Here is a 22486-nt window from a genome sequence, read left to right on the forward strand (position 1 = left end):
TACGGTTCAAGAGAGCCATGGCCTCGAGGCACAGGGTGCCCTGGGGCGGAGGTAGGGGGACATGGGTGGCCTTCACATTCGTAGCTGGAACCGTGAATTTGGAATTAAGAGAGCAAAATGCTAGGTCTGGTTCTATCATTAAGTGAAACCTTCCTCCTCTGTATTTAAAAAAAAATCTTCTAACCCCACGGTTTTAAGGGACCTCAAATATGCTGTCTGACTCAGAGGGAATCACCACGGCCTAGTGCAATCGGCTTACGTTTCTTGGGTTGCAATCTCCTGTTGTAATAGTCTGACGCGGACAGTTCGAGATGAAGGAAAATGACACGAGCCAGGCCTGGCCTCATTATTTCACGGCTCGGAGCCCTCGCGCCCTGCCTCAGAGGGGCATGTCCTGACTTTGCTTCTTTCTGAAAGACTGAGATTCCTGATGAGAAGTTTGCTACCATCTCTAGTGCTTTTTAAGATTCGGTAATTATGTTGACAGACGGGGGCCAACGGCTCTTGGTACCGCGGGAAGCCAGAGCCGACCCTCCAGCTAACGCGGCGAGGCTCTTCTCCCTCACCCTGCAACTGTAAAACAGACTGAAACGCTGCAGATGAAGCAGTCAGGTGCGTTGGAGGAGTGGCTGGTAAGAACAGGAGCCGAGGTTTGCGGTAAACAGCCAGTGGAAATTCCCTGGGCCTCTGTGGGCAAGAGGCAGAAACTCACTCCATCTCGCTTCCAAAGTGGGAGATGGATTTTGAGGTTGCACGGACATTGCTTGCTTGCAACGGCTCCCTTGGGGGCCCTGGGGACTGACAGCTGGGGTGCCATCAGGACCTCAGGCAGCTTCTCTCCGCACCCTTCTCTCTGGGGCTGCAGGTTTTCTTGTCTCTGCTGTATGTCCCCCCCTACCGAGTTCCACCCTGGCACCTGCTTGTGCTCACTCATTCACTCGCGGGGCACCGGTGACCAACGTATCAAGCTCCAATGTATGACCTTCCGGTTCCCCACGCCACGGCTCACTGCTTTAGTTTCTGTGCCTCAGTTTCCAAATTCTAAATCTCTGAACCCATCGAATTTAGCTGTCTGCCAACAGTCAGGACCCGACTAAAACGGCCACATCGACCCCCGCGGTCCTCCCGCTTACATACCCAGTCTCTGCGTCGAAGCTCACTCATTTAAACGCTGCATGGAGCAGCCATAAATAAGCCGGGTCAAGGCATTTTTAAAGTGTAGTTTATTACACAGAATATATGGTCACTGTAGAAAAATTAGAAAGCACAAAGGAAGATATAAATAAGCCATAATCTAGGAAATTCTATGTATCTCCTTCGCATGCATAAATATAGGTACTATTTTTACAACTTGAAATTATATTGCATTTATTGTTTCATGACCTCTTTGCGCTCAATTACATATGATGACCATCTTTCAATTTCTCATCCTGTCAAACGAAAGAAAAGGAGACTTTGATCCAGGGAGGTTAGCTAATATTTACTGACCATCCAACTTGTGTTTTTCTATATCCTTTGGTTACATTTGCTGATTTAAACTTCACAACAACACGAGACAGGAACCATTAGGAGCCCTATTTCAGAGATAAGAAACCAAGGCACAGAAAGGGTAAGTGACTTACCCAGAGTCATTCAGAGGGACAGTGCCCTGCCATCCAGCAACAGAGCCACACTCTTAACCTCTATATTGTAGCGACTCAACTCCTAAGTTCTCCTCTTTCCTCTCCCAGAGTTTTGGAGACAGGGGAAGAGACACAAGGCAAGAGCCAGGGAGGAGCATGTAAGAGAGAGACACAGAGATTTGTGGTGGGAAACAGAGAAAGGGTGCAAGAAAGAAGCAAAGAATAATTAAAAAATAATAAAATAAATAAATAATAAAAATAAAATAATAGCTAATTAATTCATTAAAAATAATAAAATAAATAATAAAATTTAAAAAGCTGATAATAATAAAAATGTGGTGGGGAAGTAAAATATGGACCTGAACTCCATTACATTGACATTTTTTGAGTCAAAACCAATTGAATACTGACAATTTCATGAAACTCAGTTTATTAAATTTATCACCAGAGGAGATGGATTTCAATGCTCTTGGTTCTCCACTAAACTCAGGGACATTTTATGCTTCTCTCCACTAATTACATATGTGAGGCTGATAAGTGACCAAATAAAAGCGTCTTGGTTTCTGGAGAACCTGGTGGATTTATCCACATGTGAGATATCCCAGCTCCTGAACATACCCTGCAGCTCAAGGGTTTGCTGGGGAAAAAAAAAAATGAAGTCATCAGAGTGATTCTGTTGCTAAGACTATCTTAGAAATAGAATATGTAGGGGCGCCTGGGTGGCACAGCGGTTAAGCATCTGCCTTTGGCTCAGGGCGTGATCCCGGCGTTATGGGACCAAGCCCCACATCAGGCTCCTCCGCTATGAGCCTGCTTCTTCCTCTCCCACTCCCCCTGCTTGTGTTCCCTCTCTAGCTGGCTGTCTCTATCCTGTCGAATAAATAAATAAAATCTTTTAAAAAAAATAGAATATGTAACTTCCAAAGACTTACAGGCAAGGAATAAACAGATTAAAGAAAATCTACTAGACTAAAAGGTCAAAAATAAGGCAGGGAGAAGGGGCAGAGAGCAAAGAAAAAGTATAATAAATAGAAAAAAAAAAGCATGCCAGACATTAGTCCAAATAGAGCTTCATCAGAATAAAGACACACGGCTTACCCTAGAAATAAAGATGCTTTAACCATATACATGTCAGATGGAATAGACTTGAAAAGATATTATTTAAGGACAAGGAAGGTTATCACATAATAAACCAGAAAAATATAAGAAAGCAGAGACAGTGAACATCAGCGACACAGCCTCAAAATATTAGGTTGAGCCACAGGAAACTGTCAATATTTCATGGACCTATAAAAGCAGTGATTTCATAAAAGTTGCAGCATTAGGAAAATTTGGACTTCTTAATGTATGATTTTAACATTCACCTGTTACAAACTAATCAAGTGATCAAAAGATTAATAACGATGTTGGGTATTTGAAGAGCATAATGTAGATACTTTATAAAATCCACATGTTTAGAACTGTCTCAACTCCTAGATAATCACATTCTTTGCAAGTTCTCAGGGCATACTTCCAAAAATTGAGCACATGCTAGGCCATAAAGGACATCTCGAATAATATCAAAGTATGATAAAGCCTACAGGCGATATTCTCTGACCACAACACAATAAGAACTCAATTCTGCCCTCCTCACCCCTCCCAAAAAATAAAAATAAAAAAATAAACCCAGCCCAAACCACCCCTGTGTGTTTGGAAACTAAAGAGTGATTCTCAATTCTTGATGAGTCAAGAAGGAAATCCTGACAGAAGTTAGGAATAATGCCAAGCTGGTTTATCATGGTCTGATTTTTCCCATTTTATTCAGTTGGTGTGATTTCACATCTGGTAATGCTAGTAAAACGAATACAGTAGGCCTCAGGTACCAAAGAGCCTGGTTTGTAGTGGGAAAAACTATAAAGTCTTAAATGGCGTATGTATTTCACCCATTTGTCCACAGATCTTGTGTCTAGGTTTTACTTTGTGTTTCCCCCACTTTCTTCCCTGGGATTCCTCTAAGAAGCCCCCCAGTCTTCGCAGTTGAAAAGCCCACAGGTGTGGAGTACTTGTCACGTGACCCCAAGGCTGTCCCAAGGCCCTTCTGCGAACCGCGGGGATTGCTGAGAAAACACCCTGGGAGTATGTACACAGACAGCCAAATGACATCTCAAAATACGGCTGCTTTCATCCATCACACATAGGCTTCCCAATCCATAGTATCACTTCCGGATTCACCCCGGTCGGCCATCTTGTTGAAATAAATACACATCTCTGCTCCTCATGGATGTGGGCAGATCTGATCGTGCTTCTTTAGAGATCCAAGCACACGAAAGCACATGAATAGGCAATTGCTTAGAACAGCATATGCTTCCAAATCAGAGCGATACCCATGAGAGCAGGGGGATGTATTTTGCTTCGGAGCGCCTTTTCCAACCCAAGAAAAACACTTCCTTAAAAATGTCTGGTGCATTAGAACATACGCGGGAGAAAACATGCAGAGGTAAGCAAAGCTTACCTAAAATCTCTTCCCGAGGCCTCCCGGTAAAACAGGCCCGGGAATTCCATCTGCAAAATTCTTCTGGGAACATCATAATGTCAACATTCCAAGGGAGGCTAGAGACCCCAGAATCATAGTCTAGGATGCCAGGGAAAGGATGGACAGGGATCCCCATGAATCCTGGGATTCTGTCTAAGGGCAAAGGCTAAAGAGTAGGAAATAAAGTGTGAAATCCTATCAACACTGTTGACTCTGGACACCATCCTAAGAATGTCCCACTTCATTAATTGGAAGGTCTCCCAAGTAAGCAAAAGCTTGATGCCGTATGACAATGTCAGGTAACCAGCTCCTCTCTCTCTTCCTTTATGTCATCAGGGGCAAGTTCTGGCTACTGGGAGCACAGCCTTTCTTAAGCACAGGCTTTGGCCTGTCTGTCACCCAGTATTTTAACAACATGGATAAAGAAGCCATAAAAAAATTGTGACTGCCTTTGTGATAAGGTCAGAGGGGTTGTGGATATTTTTCTGTATTAATTTCCTTCAATGTTCTATATCTTAATATAATATTAAGATGATTCAATAAGTAAAAATAATGACCATATTAGAGTAAATGCATTCACCACGCCTAATATGACTCAGCAGCTCTGGCACAAAGGTCCAATGTAAAGGGTCAGTCTTGCGAGGAAGTCAAGGAGAGAGCATCGAAATTTACACAGAACACTCAGAGGTATTGAACAAATGAAGCTCATGGTTGGTCATCATACTCTCTCACTCTGGAGTTCCCATTCCTTCTTGATGGCAGATGGAAAAAAAATTGCCAATGAAGGTAACTTATTCTATTCCTGCTTATATTTCCATTAGATGACCACAAATTTGCAAAGTGTTCTGATGATAACAATAGCTAACCTCCAGTGCTTTCTGCAGGCCAAGCACCTTGGGAAGCTCTTTGTTGATGTGATTTAATACTTAGGAGAACCTTCTGGAGTAAGCATTACCATTCTCTCCAGTTTACAGATGGGGAAACTGAGACTAAGAGAGTTAAAGAATTTGTCCAAGGAGGGCCAGGGTGGCACAATCAGTTAAGCATCTGACTCTTGGTTTTGGCTCAGATCGTGATCTCAAGGTCGTGAGATGGAGCCCTATGCAGGGCTCAGCGCTCAGTACGGAGTCGGCTTGAGATTCTCTCTCTCCCTCCCCCTCTGCCCCTCCTGCTCATGCTTTTGCTCTCTCTCCCTTTCAAGTAAACAGATAAATAAATAAATCTTTAAAAAAATAATTTGTCCAAGGTCATACAAGCTAGTCGAGAGTCCATATAAGATCTGAGACCAGGCTGTCTAAGAGGGGCAGGGAGCTGGGAAGGGACAGTGGGGAGCTGGGAAGAGCACCTCCTATCATAGCATCAGACAGCTGACAGTCACCGTCTGGAATGGTGGGGGCCCCACGTCACCAGCTCAGTGTTCTAAGAGAAGCTTGTGATGCACACTGCATAAGAAAGGCCCCCATTTTTTAATGTAATTGTTCAATTACAATATTTTATCCAATTTCACAAATGGGTGATTTAAACCCACTATAAGCCTCCTGTTTTCAGATTTTGCTGGACGGTGACAGAGAAACCCCACCCAGCACCCCAGCACCCCTCCCCGCACAGCGTAATGCTTGTCAGCATCCTTTACAGGCTACCGGTAGTGTTTGTTTCCAGTCAGACTGACAGCCCTTATGTTGGCAAGTTTAATAAGAACGACATGATGGGCTATTTGTGGTTACCAGCATGAATAAAATACCATGCTAAGAGCTTCACCTGTGTCATATCACTTACACTCCACATCAGCCCCACAATTTGCATGTATATCATTACCCACCTGGCGGATGAAAACATTGGGTTGGGAGACGTGAGGTCACAAGCCCGAAGTCACAAAATAGAAAACAGCAGAGCTAAGGGACCAACTCGGGCCTCTGTAACTCCCAAACTTAGGCTTCTTCTACCCAAAGTCAAAGACTTTCCCCATCCCGACTCTGAGATCGTAGATATGGAAACCAGAAATCGAGAGGGACAATCTTATCCCTCCAAGTCAGGTGCCGGTGAGAAACTCCCGACCGTGCATTTTGCATTGCAGGCTGCTCCCCCACCGTCCAAATACTATGCTTCCTAAAAGCACCATCCAGAAAAGAAAAGGAGATAAGCAAACAGAAAAGGAGATAAGCAAAGTAAAGAGTGGGACGGCGCGTACTCGGAAGCAGGCAGGCTGGTGGAAAAACAAACAATCTGCGGAAAATGCATAGAAAGGCTGAGACGCAGCGAAGAAATGAGACGAGGTCCCTCAGTTCATGCTTTTTCCTACTTGCTTTACAAAGCAAATGTCATTTGTAGAGTTGCTTTAAAAAAAAAAAAAAAAGAGTTCCACTCGCTGACACTCAAAGGACAATATTAAATAGGTAGAGTGTATCCTCCCCTAGGCATGCCTTCCCAGCCCCAAGTCCTTCTTTCTCTCTCCACGTCATGTTTCTCATCCTCCTTTCTGGATGTTTCTGCCATCCTTCTCAGCACCAGCAGCTCTCGGACCCCCTGCACCCACTTCTCGCCTAGCACCTACCTTTATTCCAGCACAGGAAGGAAGTCTGATCAAATGAGAAGTTGCAGAGGAGAAAATCCACTGTTACGTATTTCCACACACTATGCCACTCACTGCATTTATTATTGACCCTTGAGCCATCCCCAATTTCTCCAACCTGAGTTGTCCTGAGCTCCATGGCATGTTCTTCCAAACGTTCCTGTCATTACTTCTAAAGTGACAACAATAAGTGATAAACTTCACCCTTCCAAGAGACTTCTTGCCAAGAGACTTCTCCATTTCTACCTAGAGCTTAGAAACAGGTGTCCCTGGTTCATACGTTCAAAACAGATATCCGGTCCCCACCTTTCCACACAACGGCCATTGCGCCCCTAGGACTGCCCGTTCCCTGTAAGTAGCACTGGCATCCACGTGTTGTTCAGGTCAGAACACCAGCGGGTCTCTGGGTCTTCTTGTCCCTTGTCCCCTCTGGCCAGGGGGCCTTGCCAAGTCTACTCCCCAAACCTCTCCATCCTGCCCTCCCCCCCCACCTCCACCGACACACCTCTCACACGGAGGCTGATGCAGCCACCTTCCACCCAGCCCCCCCCCCCGCACCTCCCCTTCCTCCTCTCCAATCCCTTCTTCACAGATTGGCCAGTCTAATCCTCATGAAATGCAAATCCAAGCATGGCATGTTCTGCTGGCTCTCTACTTGCTTCTGGAATAAAATCTAAAATCCTGAACATTCCCCGTGGGGCCCTGCCTGACCCGACTCTGGCCTCCCTCCAGCTGCAAATCACACCACTTTCCCTCTCTCTGTCCTCTCCAGCCACACTGGCTTGCTTTCTCTTCCACAAATATTCCAAGTCCTGGACTATCTCGAAGCCTTGATTGTGACTGTCTCCACTGCCCAGATGCTCATCCCCTAGTGTCTCTTCGAACAGCTTCTTCTTACCTTCAGGTCGAAGCTCCTAATTCTTTCACCCAAAGAGGCTTTTGGGACCACCCATTCCAAAGGACTGTCTTCGCTGGCACCCTTGTTTGTTTTCCTTCTGGCACCTTTCCCAAACTACAATTACTTCACTTCTATACTTACTCCACTTCTAACAACTAACATAGAGTTTGGGACATCACGAAACAAAGAAAAACAAAACAAAACAATGACAACGACAACGAAACACGAGTGTCGAGTGAGTAGAGCCCACAGGCACTCTCCCACAGCTCCGATAAAGCACAGAGTCAAAGTGAAGGGAGAGACACCGTTGCCTGAGTGTGAAAACACACAGCCAGTGCAACTTATAAAAACATGATTTGTGCATAAGATCCCAGAAGATGTTTTCTAACTGGCGATGTGCAATTGCAGAATGAGATGCAAAGATAATAAACACCTTTAATTTGAAACAGATGGGAATCTGGTCACTGGTTACTTGACTTGGGGCCCTTGAAGAAGTATTGTCTTCCCTTCAACATTTTGTGCGCTTAATTTTTTAAGTGCCAGAATGTGCTCTCGTGGAGGACACCCCCAGCTCCCCGACCATCACCTGATGACAAGGAAAGACTTAACTGCGTCCTGCGGACCCGCGCTCGTTTGCCTATCTGCCTGGGTCTGGTTGATGGCAAGGCACAGCTACGACTTTATAAACAAGCATCCCAAAGTGAGTGAGGCACGTTAGGGTCCTTGAATAGGGCACTAGAGACATGTATAATAACACATTTATTGAGTGTAGATTTCCTTAATGTGCCAAAATACACCTTAGGGTTGTCAGTACAAATGTTACAACTTGCTAGAAAAGTTGGAGGTATCTGGTGATCAGACACAGAGCAGATGTTCTTTTAAGCTGAAGAATTTTGTTTTCCTAAAAAACTTCCCACCTCCTTGCAGCTATGGGGCATACGAACTGCTGAAGTGGATCTTTTGAGGGGAGCAAGAGAACCATCCTAAGGGAAGAGAAGCTTCAGGAACCACAACTTCAGAAACCAAGTGTAGACTCATAAAAGAAAAATGATGCACTTTTTAAAAATTTGCATGGCACGGAGAAATGTTTAGGTTTCTGTCCAATATCAGTGAGGATATTTCAATGACAGGTCCTAACCTGAGGCTCCAAGCAGAGACTGATGTTTCTATACCCTTAACCATTCTCTTCTAATTATCACCTCTAGGATGCCAGTTTTCAGATTAAATTTCTTTGGCTTTCAGGGAAAAAAGTTAAATCCACCAGAGATGTTGCCACTTAGTGCTAACCACAAAATTCCAAAGCAAAAATCACGTCCTGCTTTCTGAGCCCTTACTGTAGTCAGACACTCTTGATGAATCCCAGATGCAACCTTCACGGGTACAGAAGCACCCTCGGACTTTCTGCTCCTAACTAACCCTGGTCATCCCTGCGGATCTGAGGTTGGTTACATTTGTCCCTCCGACATTCCCTTCCACATAGTTAATATTTTGAATCTACTGTCTTTTGTTCTTCTCTACCTTTATTCAATACCTTGTCATCTTTCCATCCATCCAACCTCCCATCCAATATGGATGAAGGGTATGCCTCTTGATAGATATAGTGCAATGTGTTAAGGAGACATTGGTGAACAAGACAGAGCCTGTGACTTCATAGAACATAAAATCTAACAGTGGAAGTAGGTATGAAAACAGACCATTTATTGTACAACTGGTCACTACTAAAATGGAGATACTTGAAAGATGCCAGAGAGGACCTGGGTGGCTGAGTCTGTCAAGCGTCTGCCTTTGGCTCAGGTCATGATCCCAGGGTCCTGGAATCGAGCCCCACATTGGGCTCCCTGCATAGCGGGGAGCTTGCTTCTCCCTCTGCCTCTGCTGCTCCCCCTGCTTATGCTCTCTCTCTCTCTCAAATAAATAAACAAAATCTTTGGGGAAAAAAAAAAAGAAAGACAGAGACCAGAGACCAGAGGGAGGGCAAGTCTATATCTCAGTGTGGGAACTGCGGGGAGGGGGGGGGAGTGTCATGAACAGCACCATAGAGGAAGTGATGAGTAGGAGTTCCCCAGGAGGATGAGCGTTCAGGGAACGGAAGGAGGGAAAGTGTTATATTCCAGGCAGAGGGAGAGAGACAAGCCAATCCCAGAAGCCCAAGTGCCAGCAGCATTTCCGGGGCACTGGGATGGTTCTCCTGGAGAAAGAGCACTGGAGTGGGGGGCCGGGAGATTAAGTAGAACAGAAGATGGAGAAGGGAGCAGAGGCAGATCAGGCAGGATCTTGTGGGTCTTGGCCAGTGGGGTGACTTGGATGTTGGAAAATCACTGACGGGGAACCTGCGTGGTGCAGTGGGTTAAACATCTGACTCTTAGTTTCGATTCAGGTCATAATCTCAGGGTCCTGGGATCGAGCCCTGCCTTGGGCTCCACACTGAGCACAGAGTCTGCTTTAGATTCTCTCTTCCTCTCCCTCTGCCCCTCCTGCTTGTGCTTTCTGTCTCTTTCTAAAATAAATAAATAGAATCGAAAGAAAGAAAGAAAGAAAGAAAGAAAGAAAGAAAGAAAGAAAGAAAAGAAAGAAGAAAGAAGGAAGGAAGGAAGGAAGGAAGGAAGGAAGGAAGGAAGGAAGGAAGGAAGAAAGAAAGAAAGAAAGAAAGAAAGAAAGAAAGAAAGAAAGAAAGAAAGAAAGTCACTAAAGAACTGCTTAATATTCTCCCCAAACACGAATAATTGATGTAATGGGAAATGGACAAAAAAGAAACAGAAAACATAGTTTGATGAGCCGTATATTAATACTATCCTGTAAAAATGAAATACTGTGGTGACACACGGTAGCTACCTTGTGGCGAGCACAGCATAAAGCGTGGAGAAGCCAAATCACTGTGCTATGCACCTGAAACTAAAGTAACATTGTGTGTCAACTATACCCAAATTAAAAAAAAAAAGACCTGGAAAAAAATTGCTTCATAATAAAAATATACACACCAGGGGCGCCTGGGTGGCGCAAGTGGGCGAAGCGTCTGCCTTCAGCTCAGGTCATGATCCTGAGGTCCTGGGATCGGGTTCCCTGTTCAGCGGGGAGTCTGCTTCTCCCTTTGCCTCTCCCCCCACTTGTGCTCCCTCTCTCTCTCTCCCATATATATATATATATATATATATATATATATATATATATATATATTATTTACACACACACACCAGCTCTTAGATGTTTCCTGACCTCCTATGTCTCATCCCTGTAGGAGCTGTTCTCTTTGTGATATGTACATGTGTGTATGTGTGTAATTCTAGCGGCACGGCTGGAAGCATTCTATGTGGGACACCTGTTCTCCGATTGGTCTACCACTTGGGAGATAGTCCCACCCTCTCTCATTACTACGCTGCGCAAATACACAAGAATACGCTGACAGTATCGATTTGTTTTCTTCCCAGATTCAGTGATTTTTCATGAAGTTGAAAATTCTGGTTCAGCCACTTCCTCTTCTGGCCTCATACCAGGCCACTCATTTGGGGGTTACGGAGTCACACAGAACATCACACCTGATGGTGGATTCTTTATCCTTAGAGCTCCCCATGAGAGGAAGAAGGAGACCAAGAAGCAAGAGGATCTCGCTGAAGACCAGCCCTTGCCTGATGGGCAGATGCTGCAGAAGGGGGAAGGGGCCCAGATCTCTGAGGACAAAGCAAACGACGCAGGAGGTGACAAGGCTACGAAGGAAGGCCCATCTCTTGGCAGAACAGAACTGCGAAAAGATGCTAAGGGTAAGGTCAGCCTGGGGCTGCAGACAGACCCCGTCCCCGTGCATTTGCAGGGGGTTTATAACATGGGGTCCTGGAGCTGGGGCTTCTCACACAGGGGCAGAGCTGCTGGGGGAGGAAAAACACTGTGGTTGCGAACAGGAAGTTTGCAGAGCTCCTGCTATTCATGACCAAACTTCTGGCTCCAAAGCTCTAATTCCCATGCTTAGGTAGGCTCTGGGGCTGGGCCGGAAAGAACCATAGCAGGGGAATGAAAGGCTGTGCACGCCGATTAGCTCAGTGGCCACATTCTGTGTCACGGGCCCCAGAAGCAAGGAGCCTCACCTTCTCAGGGAGGAAAAGCAGAGCGCACCATTCCTGCGGGACAGCTTTGTTCTGGCCAAGGGACCCCACCCCTTTCCCCATTGATCACCTTTGCTTCTGCTGAGTTGGGCTCTTCCACGCTGAGCTGCCTGTTAGCCCAGCAAAGCACAGATCTGCACCCGAGACATGTCCCATGGAGGCTGGGATCAGCCACTGGCCAACTCAGTCTCCCTTCAAGTATGTGGAACGAATCACTTAGCGTCAGTGGCAGGTGTCTTCAGAGTGGGAGCAGCAGCCACGGAGCGCATCCACAGGAGGGCAGCTAAGCCAGCTGCAAGCATGTCTTCTTGCTTCTCCTTTTGTGAATTTTCCCCTGCCTCACCTACCTATTCCCCAAGGGATGGCTTACCCTTGCCTGTGGCTCTCAAGCTTTAATTTACCAACCCGAATTTACCAAGCATATGGAGTAGCGTGGTGTTGTCTGTGCCCAGAGGGCGGGGGGGAGGGGGGTCCTCTCTGCCTCTCCATCTTCCTCCTTCTGCAAATCCATCTACTCGGCACTTCTGCCAAGCGTGCCCCCCCCCCCGGACAGGGCAGGGGAGAGCAAGGGGGTTTTTTCCTATGAAAAGTTATCTTGAAGCCCCATTTGCTAACAGGAAGATGCAACATTTTCTGATCATTAACATAGAGCCATCACTTACTCCACGTACTGAACGCAGTGACGAATGATAGTTGCCAGAAGGGGATACAAGAATTCTCCTAATTACCCCCAGAGACCTATCCTCACGGAATCACGAAGGGCTTTCGTTATGCAGCCATGGCTCATTTCTGAAAAGTCAGAGTTTCGCTTCCCTAAAAGCCTTCTCGGTTTTAGTCACATTCGGGCCAATGAAAGCTGTGACCACGGAACCAGATAAGGGAGAGCTTGAAAAGTGGGTTTTTTTGCAAAGCTTGGTCTTAATCCCCGGGACTGAAACTAGTAATTAGGGAGAATTGCAGAGTAAGGAAAGAGAAGAGAAGAGACGTAGCAAAGCGATGTAGGAGAGAGAAGGGGAGACCCTTTATTTTGGGATAAAGTCCTCAGCCTCAAAGCCAAGCAACTGCAAAATCTTTGTTGCGGACACAGTGGAGGATAAGCTGTGAACTTCAAAGGCATGTGGGGGCAATCTCTGGCCTCCTCCCGTCTCCAAGCTCAGAGGCTTGGGAAGGGCATGCACAGAAGCCCCGGCTTTTCCAGATACCTCCCCAGAGCAGTATGCCATTCCCCGACTCTTCCGACCTTCCCGATTTAGAACCCTTTCCAGTTCTGTTTAGTGATCAGAGCCCCCTTTGCTTTTTGACCTTTGTTTCCCAGAGCAGTCATTTATACAAAGTCAGCTGAGCGACAAGAACTTTAGGGAGTGCACGGGATGCAAAAATGGGTGCTTCTCTCACTCCGTGACTCTTTGCTGAGCACCCACTCCGGGTCGGGCTCTGTTCCGCTGCTGAAAATACCTTGGTGAATCCAACCCGTAATCAAAGACACGCATGCAGGGAATGCAGGAAGGGGCCCCGTGCTGTTCTCCAGCTCATTCCCCGCCCCCCTTCCAGAGCAGTGTTGGCAGAGGGTGAATGTGAGCAGCCTTCCCACCCAGACGGTCCAGTCTGGGCCAAATCCATTATCGCAGGAGGAGGCCAGGGCTTGCTCCAGAAGAAAGTGGTGCTTGGGGAAGCTTTGGAAGCATTTATCCTGGGAGCCTGAAGTTCAGAATCCACAGACTGCACCCAGGCGAGCCCTTCTGGTTCTTATTTTCCTCCCACTTGAAAGTAATTAGGCTTTTCTTCCATTTGGGGGTTTCTACCCACTTCTGACCCCAAAAGGCTCAGGAAATTACAAAGCAAGTTTTCCAACAGATGCTTTTCCCAGCGTCAGACAGTCCTACACAGCTGCCAATTTGCTCTCGCTAACCTCTTGCAAGCCGGACGCAGTCAGAAGGGAGAGAGGCCTCCTGCACTGAAGGGCCCCTTGCTTGCTTGTGGAATGGCCAGCTGCAGAAGCCAGGCTGCCTTTCGCCACCTGAGCGGCGCTCCTCCCCCCACGGAGGGGCCGCCAGGCAAGAGATCCTGCAGGAAACATCTATAGGTGTAGGAGGTAAAGATTGACAGTGGAGAGGTGGAGTGTGTGTGTGTGTGTGTGTGTGTGTGTGTGTGTACGTGCATGAGAGAGAGAGACAGAGAGAAAGAAAAAGGGAGGAAGGGAGATTCATACATGTTTAAGAACTGGGTGAAATGGGCTCGCTTGGAAATGTGCGGTTTCCACAACAATTTTCGGAATCTCAGGGCAGAGCAGAGCAGGGGTGACGGCATCCGAAGGATCGGCAGCCGCTCCCCACTCAGAAAGCCATGTGTTGCATGAAATCCAAACCACATCCCTTGCCGATGACCCGCCTCCGCTCGGGGGGATCTGGGGCGATTTGGAAGATTGTAGATCAAAAGGAGAGCTTGCTTCAATTTGTCAGAGTCAGGAAAACACATCATTCAGGCCAGTATTGGGTAACTGCACATCCTGTCTAAACACGCTCCCCAAGCCTTGATGGTTTAGCAGAGCATGACTGGGTTCTCTCTGAAAGCAGCAGATGATTGAAAAAGAAAGGAGAGGAGACAGAGCCAAGGCTCAAGACAGTGACGGGTCCACAGCTGACATGCCGCGTGGCTTTGTGCAACTCGTCTCAGATTTGGGTGCGTTGGTTCTGCCTTGTGCAAAACGGAGCTTGTCGTGCTCAGAGCATCCGAGAATCACCAAGATGGGAGAGATCTTCAAGGTCATAGTCTGACCACTAAGAGCCTGACACATAGTAGACACTAAGTAATTCTAATCCGTCAGCGAAGTCATTGAGTGAAGGAGCGAACATGTGAACGTTGGGATCCCTGAACACCATCTCCGCAAGCAGTCGTTCGATCCAAAGTGCCCGCAGCGACGTGACCATCGACAGAGATGGGCCACTCTGTCTTCGGCAGCTGTAGCCTTAGCATCATAAGCAAAGCCAAATCCCAATCCTGAACTGCCTCCTGGAAGCTTCCATCCCTGGTTCCAATTCTACCCATTGGGGCGGGTGAGATGCTGGGGCGAGATGGGTTTGGTCACTTTTCTATGAGGCAGTCTTTCATAACTGCCGTGTCTCCCATTGGGTTCACTCTTCTTCAGTCTAATTATTCCCACCTCCTTCAGCCAAGCCCCAAATCACAAGAGTGTTTTAGGATTTTGATGTCTGCACCATGGCCATCATTTTCCTCTGAATGAGAGACAGTCTGTCTAGATGTTCCTGAGCTGAATTCAGTGATCCAGCGGCGATCGGACCAGGAAGGGGAAAGTAGGTCTGCCCCCTTCTTGTTGCAGGTCCTGTGTCTAATGATGCAGACGATCGCCTCCCTGGCATATACATTGGCTAAGCCCACTCATCTTACCCCAAACCTGAATGTACTTTTTAGATCCCAAACAGATACTCACTTAAGGGTTGCTCAAAGACAAAGAACAATTGCTTGGGTCTCCTGTGCCTCTGACAAAATTAAACACTTCAGGGCCAATGAGTGATGCGTTATTGTGGCTAATTCTATTTCAGCCACCCTATTCCCCATCTCACGCCATTATGCATACTTCCCATGAGTCGGTAATGAAGAAGAGAGGCATCTCTGAATCCCCCTTTCACTCTGATTATAACTCTAGAAAAGGATCCTTAAATTATAATAAAGATGTTGGATTATTCCTTGCATATGTTAACACTGGACAGTTTACCAAGTATTTTTCAAATACTTGGGGAGTGTAACTTATTTTTTAGATTTTTATATCAGACAAACATTTGCCCTGAAGGGATAAAAAGAAAAAATTCCACCAACAGAAAGAGGAGGGTATTTCCCCCATATGACAAGATGTTCAGAGGAAGGCCGTGCAGGGCTGGTAGGGGGCTCCGTGATGGCATCAGAGACCCAAGCCATTCATAGCCTTCTTCTTATCACAAGGATAAGTCCTCATGCTCGCAAAATGGCTGCTCACCTCTGTGCATCGCGTCTACTTCCCAGGCAGAAAAAGGACAGCTGAGTGAAGAGAAAAGAGAAAGATACATTCTAGCCTACTGGAAGAAAACAGTAACTTTCCAAGACACCCAACAAACTTTCACACACACACACACACACACACACACACACTGGAAAAGCTGGATTAAAATGTACATTACCACTGCTAGAAGTAAAGATTAGCTTTTCTTTAAGGAAGGGCAACTCTAATAATCATGATGGTCTAAACTCTGGATCCAATCAGAAAAGTAGGTCGGCATCCTCCTAGCGGGAGCAAAACAGATGGGTGTCACCATGTGACCCCAGCCATGTCTCTTTTTTTCTTGAGGTTTCTTTGATGTTTGGTAAATTGGCTTTTGTGCTCTCAGTCCTTATTAAAAGAGTTTTCCTCAGCCCTTCTCCGGTGCATGACTTCCAAATGTGTCTACGTGTGAGGACAGCTGGGCGCGCAAGTCTGAGAAGACACGCTTTCCATGCCTGTGGCTCCAATCCCCACCGTGTGTAGAAACCAAGAGTGGTATATGCTGACACCGCCTGCTTCTGATTCCACTTTGTTTCACAAAGCAACAGGCTTAGGGATCAGCCTTGGTTTTGTCCCATTTACAGTTTACAGAAAATCCGTGCACTGAAGTAGATGAGCTTTATTTCACAAACCGACGCTGGGGTCAGTGTCATACAAGGGGTCAGAAACGGCAGGGTTCCACTTGCAGCTCCACCATTCCTCGTGTGCAGCCTTGGCCAAGTCCTATGACTTCTCTGCGTCATTATTCCTTCACTAGTGTATTAGTTTCCTACTGCTGGGTAACAGATTACCACAAACTCAGCAACGTACAGCAACGCCCTCTCATTATCTCAGTTTCTGTGGGTTAGGAGTCAGGCACAGCTCAGCTGGGTCCTCTGCTCAGCTCTTATTTGAGACTCACTTGTCACCAGAGTCCTTTTGCTTGCAGCTTTAGAAAGCTTGGTGGCATATTGGGGCGCTTGGGCGACACAGTTGGTTGAGGGTTGGACTCTTGGTTTCAACTGGGGTCATGATCTCAGAGTCATAATCTTGAGGTCATGGGCTCGAGACCTGGATCAGGCTCCGTGCTCAGTGCAGAGTTTGCTTGGGATTCTCTCCCTCTCCTTCTGCCCCTCCTGCTCTCTCTCCCCACCCCCTCAAATAAATAAATACATCTTTTAAAGAGAAAAAAGAAAAGAAAAGAAAGAAATCATGGTGGCATGCTTCTGTATGGCCAGCGTGACTTAAGTCTTGAGCCCCCTGAACTTCTTTTAAAGGGCTCACCTGATTAGGTCAGGCCTACCCGAGATCAACTCCCTATTAATTAATTTATAGTCAACTGCTCAGGGGCCCTAATCACATCTGCAAAATCCCTTCAACTTTGCCATGATGCAACATAATCACGAGCTATATCCCATCATATTCACAGGTCCTGCCTACACTCAAGGGGTGGGAACTATACAGGGCATACATAATAGGGGGCAGAATCTCAGGCCATCTTAGAAGTCAGCCTACCACACCCCATTAAATGAAGATACAGATAGAACCTCTCTTATATGGTGGCTCTGAAGAGTCCATGAGATGGTGGCTATAACAGGAAGCATCCAGCAAGCAGCAGCTGCTATAATTATTCCAGCATTTCTAAGTATCTCCTACATGGCAGGCCCCACGTTGGGGGCTGGGGATTCAGAAAATAATAACGTAAACTTTGCTCTAAAAAAATCATGGCATTTCTCTTAACACTAAATATCCCCCCCCCACCTCCAACCCCATTCCAAAGCTGGCCAAAAGTAATAAAGCTTTAAAATCCAACTAAGTGACTTTTTGATACAAAGTCTCAGGGGTTTTTTTCGCTTATTGAAGCCACTGTCAAAAATAAAAAGTGCTGACTCCAATCGAATACTCTAATCCATGGGATGATTATTTCCACCCTTAAAAGCCCCCCTGGTTTGGCCGCTAACTTGCAGTCCGAGGACCTGCTGTCTGGTAATAGTGTCAGCACAGGTGAACTCGACCCTCCCTTGGTGGTTCTTAGCCTTGGCTGCTCAAGGTCGAATCCCCTGGAGGGCTTGTCCAGGGTCCCACCTGCCAGAACACAGGTGCATTTGGCCTGGGACGCAGCTTTGCTTTGGGATTTTTTAAGCACCCCCTCCCCTTCCCAGGATGTTCCAATACACCGCTAGGGATGAGAATTTCTGCCAGAGCCAAAGTCTCATAGTTGCCCACAATCTGAAACCAAATTCCCCTTACAGAGAAACGGTTGAAGACAAGACAGGCCAGACATGTGAGCAGCGATAAAGGATTATTCCATTTACTTGCAGCAAAGAGACTGAAATTCAACACATTTCACACCTTTTCAAGCCGCTCTCCCAGGTCTGGACTGCTGTTCCTTTTCGCAGACAGCCCGCCTCTGGCTGGGGAGTAGCTGGGATCGTGCTGAGCACAGAATACGTTGCCCAGAAAGTTGCTGCTCAGCATGTCTTCCTCTTGCACATTCAGTCTTTATTTTACCCTGTCACCTGCAAGTATGGAACACCTACTCCATGCCAAGCTTCGGGATGGATGCTGGGGCTTCAAAGACCAGCAGAACCCAGACTGTGCCTTCAAGAGCTCAGAGTCTAATGCCCAGATGCAAAGATGTCCTTCCTGGACCAGATGAGAAGTGCTTTCTGGATTGAGGGCAGGAAGCTAGTTTTTATGTTGTAAATAATCTTTTTAAAAACCTTCTCCGTCTTCTAGGACTCCGTGTATCTCTCTCCAGGGTTTAATCACTCCCAGAGGGCAGCCTCTTTCCAACTTCCCCTCCATCTCCCTGGCGACCATTCTGTTCCCCTCTACCCCACCCCCCAAAAAAATTACCGAGAAGAATATTTAAAAATGCCGAAATGTCATAATTATTCCGTAAGGAAAAAGAACAACGTGAAGCCCCAGCCTCCACCCCTTCCACCACTTCTAACCCTCCAGAGTTTTTCTCCTGTTCAAAGGGGCACACTCTGCAACCCAGGCACGCATCCTGGCTCCTTCCACCTGCCAAAGAGCCCCTGCTTCCAACAGGACTGATTGCCAATGCAGCAGAAAGCAGACACTTACTGACTGAGGAGGCTTTGGCAAAGCCCAGGGAAGCTGGATTCCTTTTTTTTTTTTTTTTTTTTTTTAGAGTGGGGAGGGAGGGGCAGAGGGGAAGAGAGCATCTTAAGCAGGCTTCATGCCCAGCTCAGAGCCCGAGGCCGGGCTCTATCTCACGACCCTGAGATCATGACCCGAGCTGAAATCAAGAGTCAGACGTTCAACCAACTGAGCCACCCAGGCGCCCCTGGATTCCTCTTTGAAGATAACACTGAGCCAGTGGGAGCTGCTTAAGACAGAGCTGGTGGTGTAAAGTTAGGACAGGATTTGGTCTGCCTGGGTCTAGAGGGAACCTTTTCCCCCCAGAATAAACCGTGTTCCTACAGGGACCTGAGAGGGGCTTCAGCTGGCAGTTTGGTGTCCCCCAAAACGCCTCCCCCCTTTCATTTGCCCTATAAATGCTTCCTGGGAATCCACTGCATCCAAGACCCTGGGCTAGGCTCTGCTCGCCCACCACCACCAATGAAGCTTTTTAAAATATCAGAACCTTACTATGGTCTCAAAAATTAAGTATTCTGGCAGACGCCAGAAAGAATCATTCTGAGTTATTTTTTTCTACCTACTCTGGCATCCTGGGGAAATTGCTATGTCAACCTTACTCCATTCTCTAGTATGAAATTCTATTGGAAGAGCAATGCTTCATCCCCGGGTTGCTGAAAGCTTTCAGGAGCCACACGAGCAAATACCACGCAGACCCAGGTCTCCCACCCTGGCTGTGTACAGCACCAGCTCCTAGAATCTAGAGAAAAGGAAACAAGCAACACCTAAGGTCATGGCTGGCTCGGTAGAGGCAAACCTGGAGGTGGAGTCTTGCCGTTAGTTATGCCTCTGGTGCATGTGGCGGGGGAGGGGGGTGGGGGCGGGGAAGCAATTTGGTCCAACATCATTAGGAAGGTGGGTTACACAGAACTGCCTCGCGTGCTTCTAAGTCGTCAGTGTGAAAATCAGTGATTAAGGGTCACGATGATGAGATCATTTACTCTAGGACTGGAGAGCCTTGTATCTCTAAATGAGCCTTGTATCTAAGTTGGTTTAAATGTGGTCACACATAACGTCTAGAATATGAACTGGATGGCTTCGAGGTCCCTTGGGACCCTAGATTTTTGTCATTGAATTAGGCCAGGCAGCCTTGGCTTGGTTTGCTCAAGGCTTGGTCATGGGCCAGATGTCTATCTTGCACAGCGATTCTGAAATTGCTGAGAAAACTTCAGAATCCTCATTTCTATTTTGGAAATTAGCCCTTGTCTCTTTGCAACAGGGGCGTATTGAAGCATTCGCTAATGCAGAGCTTGGCAAACTCCAGCCCATTAGGCCAAATTTGTCCTGCCGTCTGTTTTGGATGACTTGCAAACTAAGAACGGTTTTGCCGTTTTTAAATGGCTGAAAAAAAGAAATCAAAAGAATAATATTTTGCGACACATGAAAATCATGCGGAAGTTGAATGTGCTGCCTATCGATAAAGTTTTATTGAGACGCAGCCACACCTGCTTACTGACTTGTTATCTGTGGCGACTTTTGTGCGGCAACAACCACGTTGTGTAGCTACAACAGAGATCATATGGCCACAAAGCCTAACGTATTTACCACCTGGCCCCTCCAGAGAAAGTTTGCCGACTTCTGCGCCAATATGAAAAAGTAATTCTGCACAAATCCATAAAGTGAGAGGGTCACATCATTCGTTATTTAATTAACCTAATTAAATGACCGTCTTGGAGCCCGTAAGGATCTCCTCTACTCAGTTAAGCCCCCAGAGCAATAAGTAATTCATGTGGCATCAGCAAAACACTTTGCCAGTAATGCTCCTAGCAAACAGAACTGCCCACCGTGCTTATCCTATTCCAGAAAACATTCAGAATATTCCTATAGGTTCCATGTGTCTCTCCGAATGAGGGCATTCATTCTTGGCTCTGGGTCGAGGGTCTGTCTCCTTCTCAGTGGCTCGAACCTCCCTGGTTATTCTGTGGGTGGGTCAAACACAAAGAAAGGAACCCTAGATCTAGCGCTGTGCACGGATCCTAACAGCATGGCATTTCCCTCCTCGCTTTCCTGGAACAGACTGGAAGCTGCTGATCCCTCTGGGACCTGTTTATCCACCATCAATCTCCAGTCTGAGCTCCACCAAAGCTGCGGGACGAAGCTGGGACTTTTCTCCTCCAATAGCAAAGAGCTTACGAATACGTGACGTGAGTCTTCCAAGGATCCCTTTCCCCCTTATCCTTCACACACTGAGGAATGAGAGTGTGCCCCACACAGGGGTAAGCAAATGAAGTGCTGACAAAGACCAAAGGAGTAGGAGTGAGTGGAGTGAGACAGTCACAGGAAGTCAAGTGGGGGACACAGACCCCTGGGGAAATAGTCTGGAAGCCCAGAGGAGGATGAGCTGGGGGGTTAGGGCTTAACTCTAATGGAGGTGGCCCCTCACTGGAAGCCAAAATCAGAGCCCTGAAAGATGACTAGGAGTTGGGGAGGGCGCAGGAGCAGGGGTGGAGCGGGGAGAGACCCAGGCAGAAACAGAGGCTCATGTTAATTGTGCTAAGAAGGTGATGATGGTGCTGGAGATGCTGGCTCTCCCAGAGGGAGGCAACGTGGCAAGCCAGGCAAAGGAGGAGGCAGCTGGAGGCTTGTCATTCTGCCCTGCAGATATGCTCTGCCTTCCCGGTGCGGGGGGGGGGGGGGGGGTGCTCTGACCCCGTCCATGCTCCCGAGTATTCATGCATCGCTCTTCAAGGTGGGCTCTGGACACCACCTTCCTCGGAACAGAGTCCCCACCCTGAAGCAATGCAGTGAATTGATCCTCGATGCAAAAGAAGGTAACAGAGAGACCTCAGCAAAGTCCTCCCACCTGGCTGGGTCTCAGTTTCTCCATCCAGGAAGTGGGTTGTTTGAACACTGGAATCCCTAGTGGCCTCTGGTTTGGGTCCGCTCCTCCACCGGCCTCCAGAGCCGCTATCACAGTGTCTTTCTGGCTCCTTATGGTCAATGCTGGAACGCGCATCTGTGTTTCCTGCTGTGTGGGAGGCAGGAAATGGCCTAAGCCCCTAATTGGGATGAGGTTCCTGCAGCGTGTCCGGCCGCCCACTTTTCAGCAGCCCCCACCATCCCAGGTGTGTTGCAGGAAGAAGGGCACGGGTGGCCTTTAGTAGCAGGAATCCCTCCCCTCCCCATGTTCCCAACCGTGTCCCTGCCTCTGTTGGGGCGTAAAAGAATCACCAGGTGGATAGAGACAAGGTTTGCTGAGCCTGCCCTGCAGGCAGGGAGGGCAGGGCGTGCTGGGGTGGCCCCGGGGTCAGAATCTAGGCTGGGCACCACCCTCCCACTGGCCACACACGGGCAGAGCAGGAGGAGGGATCAGCTCTTTGGAGACACTGATGTGCCGGCAGAATTTGATGCTCTGTTGTCCGCCCAAAGAGGCTAGGGCAGGAGAGGGATCGAAGTGAGGGTGAGATCGTCAGGAGCGGGAAGAGCAGGTGAAAACAAGCATCACAGCAGTCGGAAGGCACAGATCGGCACTGTCGCGACCCAGCAGGACCCTGCAAGAGAGGGCTGGGTCCAGGCAAGGGGCGCTGTGAAGGGGACCTCTCTGGCTTGGGAAATCCACTGTGCACCTTACGGTGGTGTCTCTCATAGTGGAAGTCAGTCAGGGCTCCTGTGTT

Source organism: Ursus arctos, unplaced genomic scaffold, assembly GCF_023065955.2.
Source record: "Ursus arctos isolate Adak ecotype North America unplaced genomic scaffold, UrsArc2.0 scaffold_24, whole genome shotgun sequence".
Lineage (NCBI taxonomy): Eukaryota > Metazoa > Chordata > Mammalia > Carnivora > Ursidae > Ursus > Ursus arctos.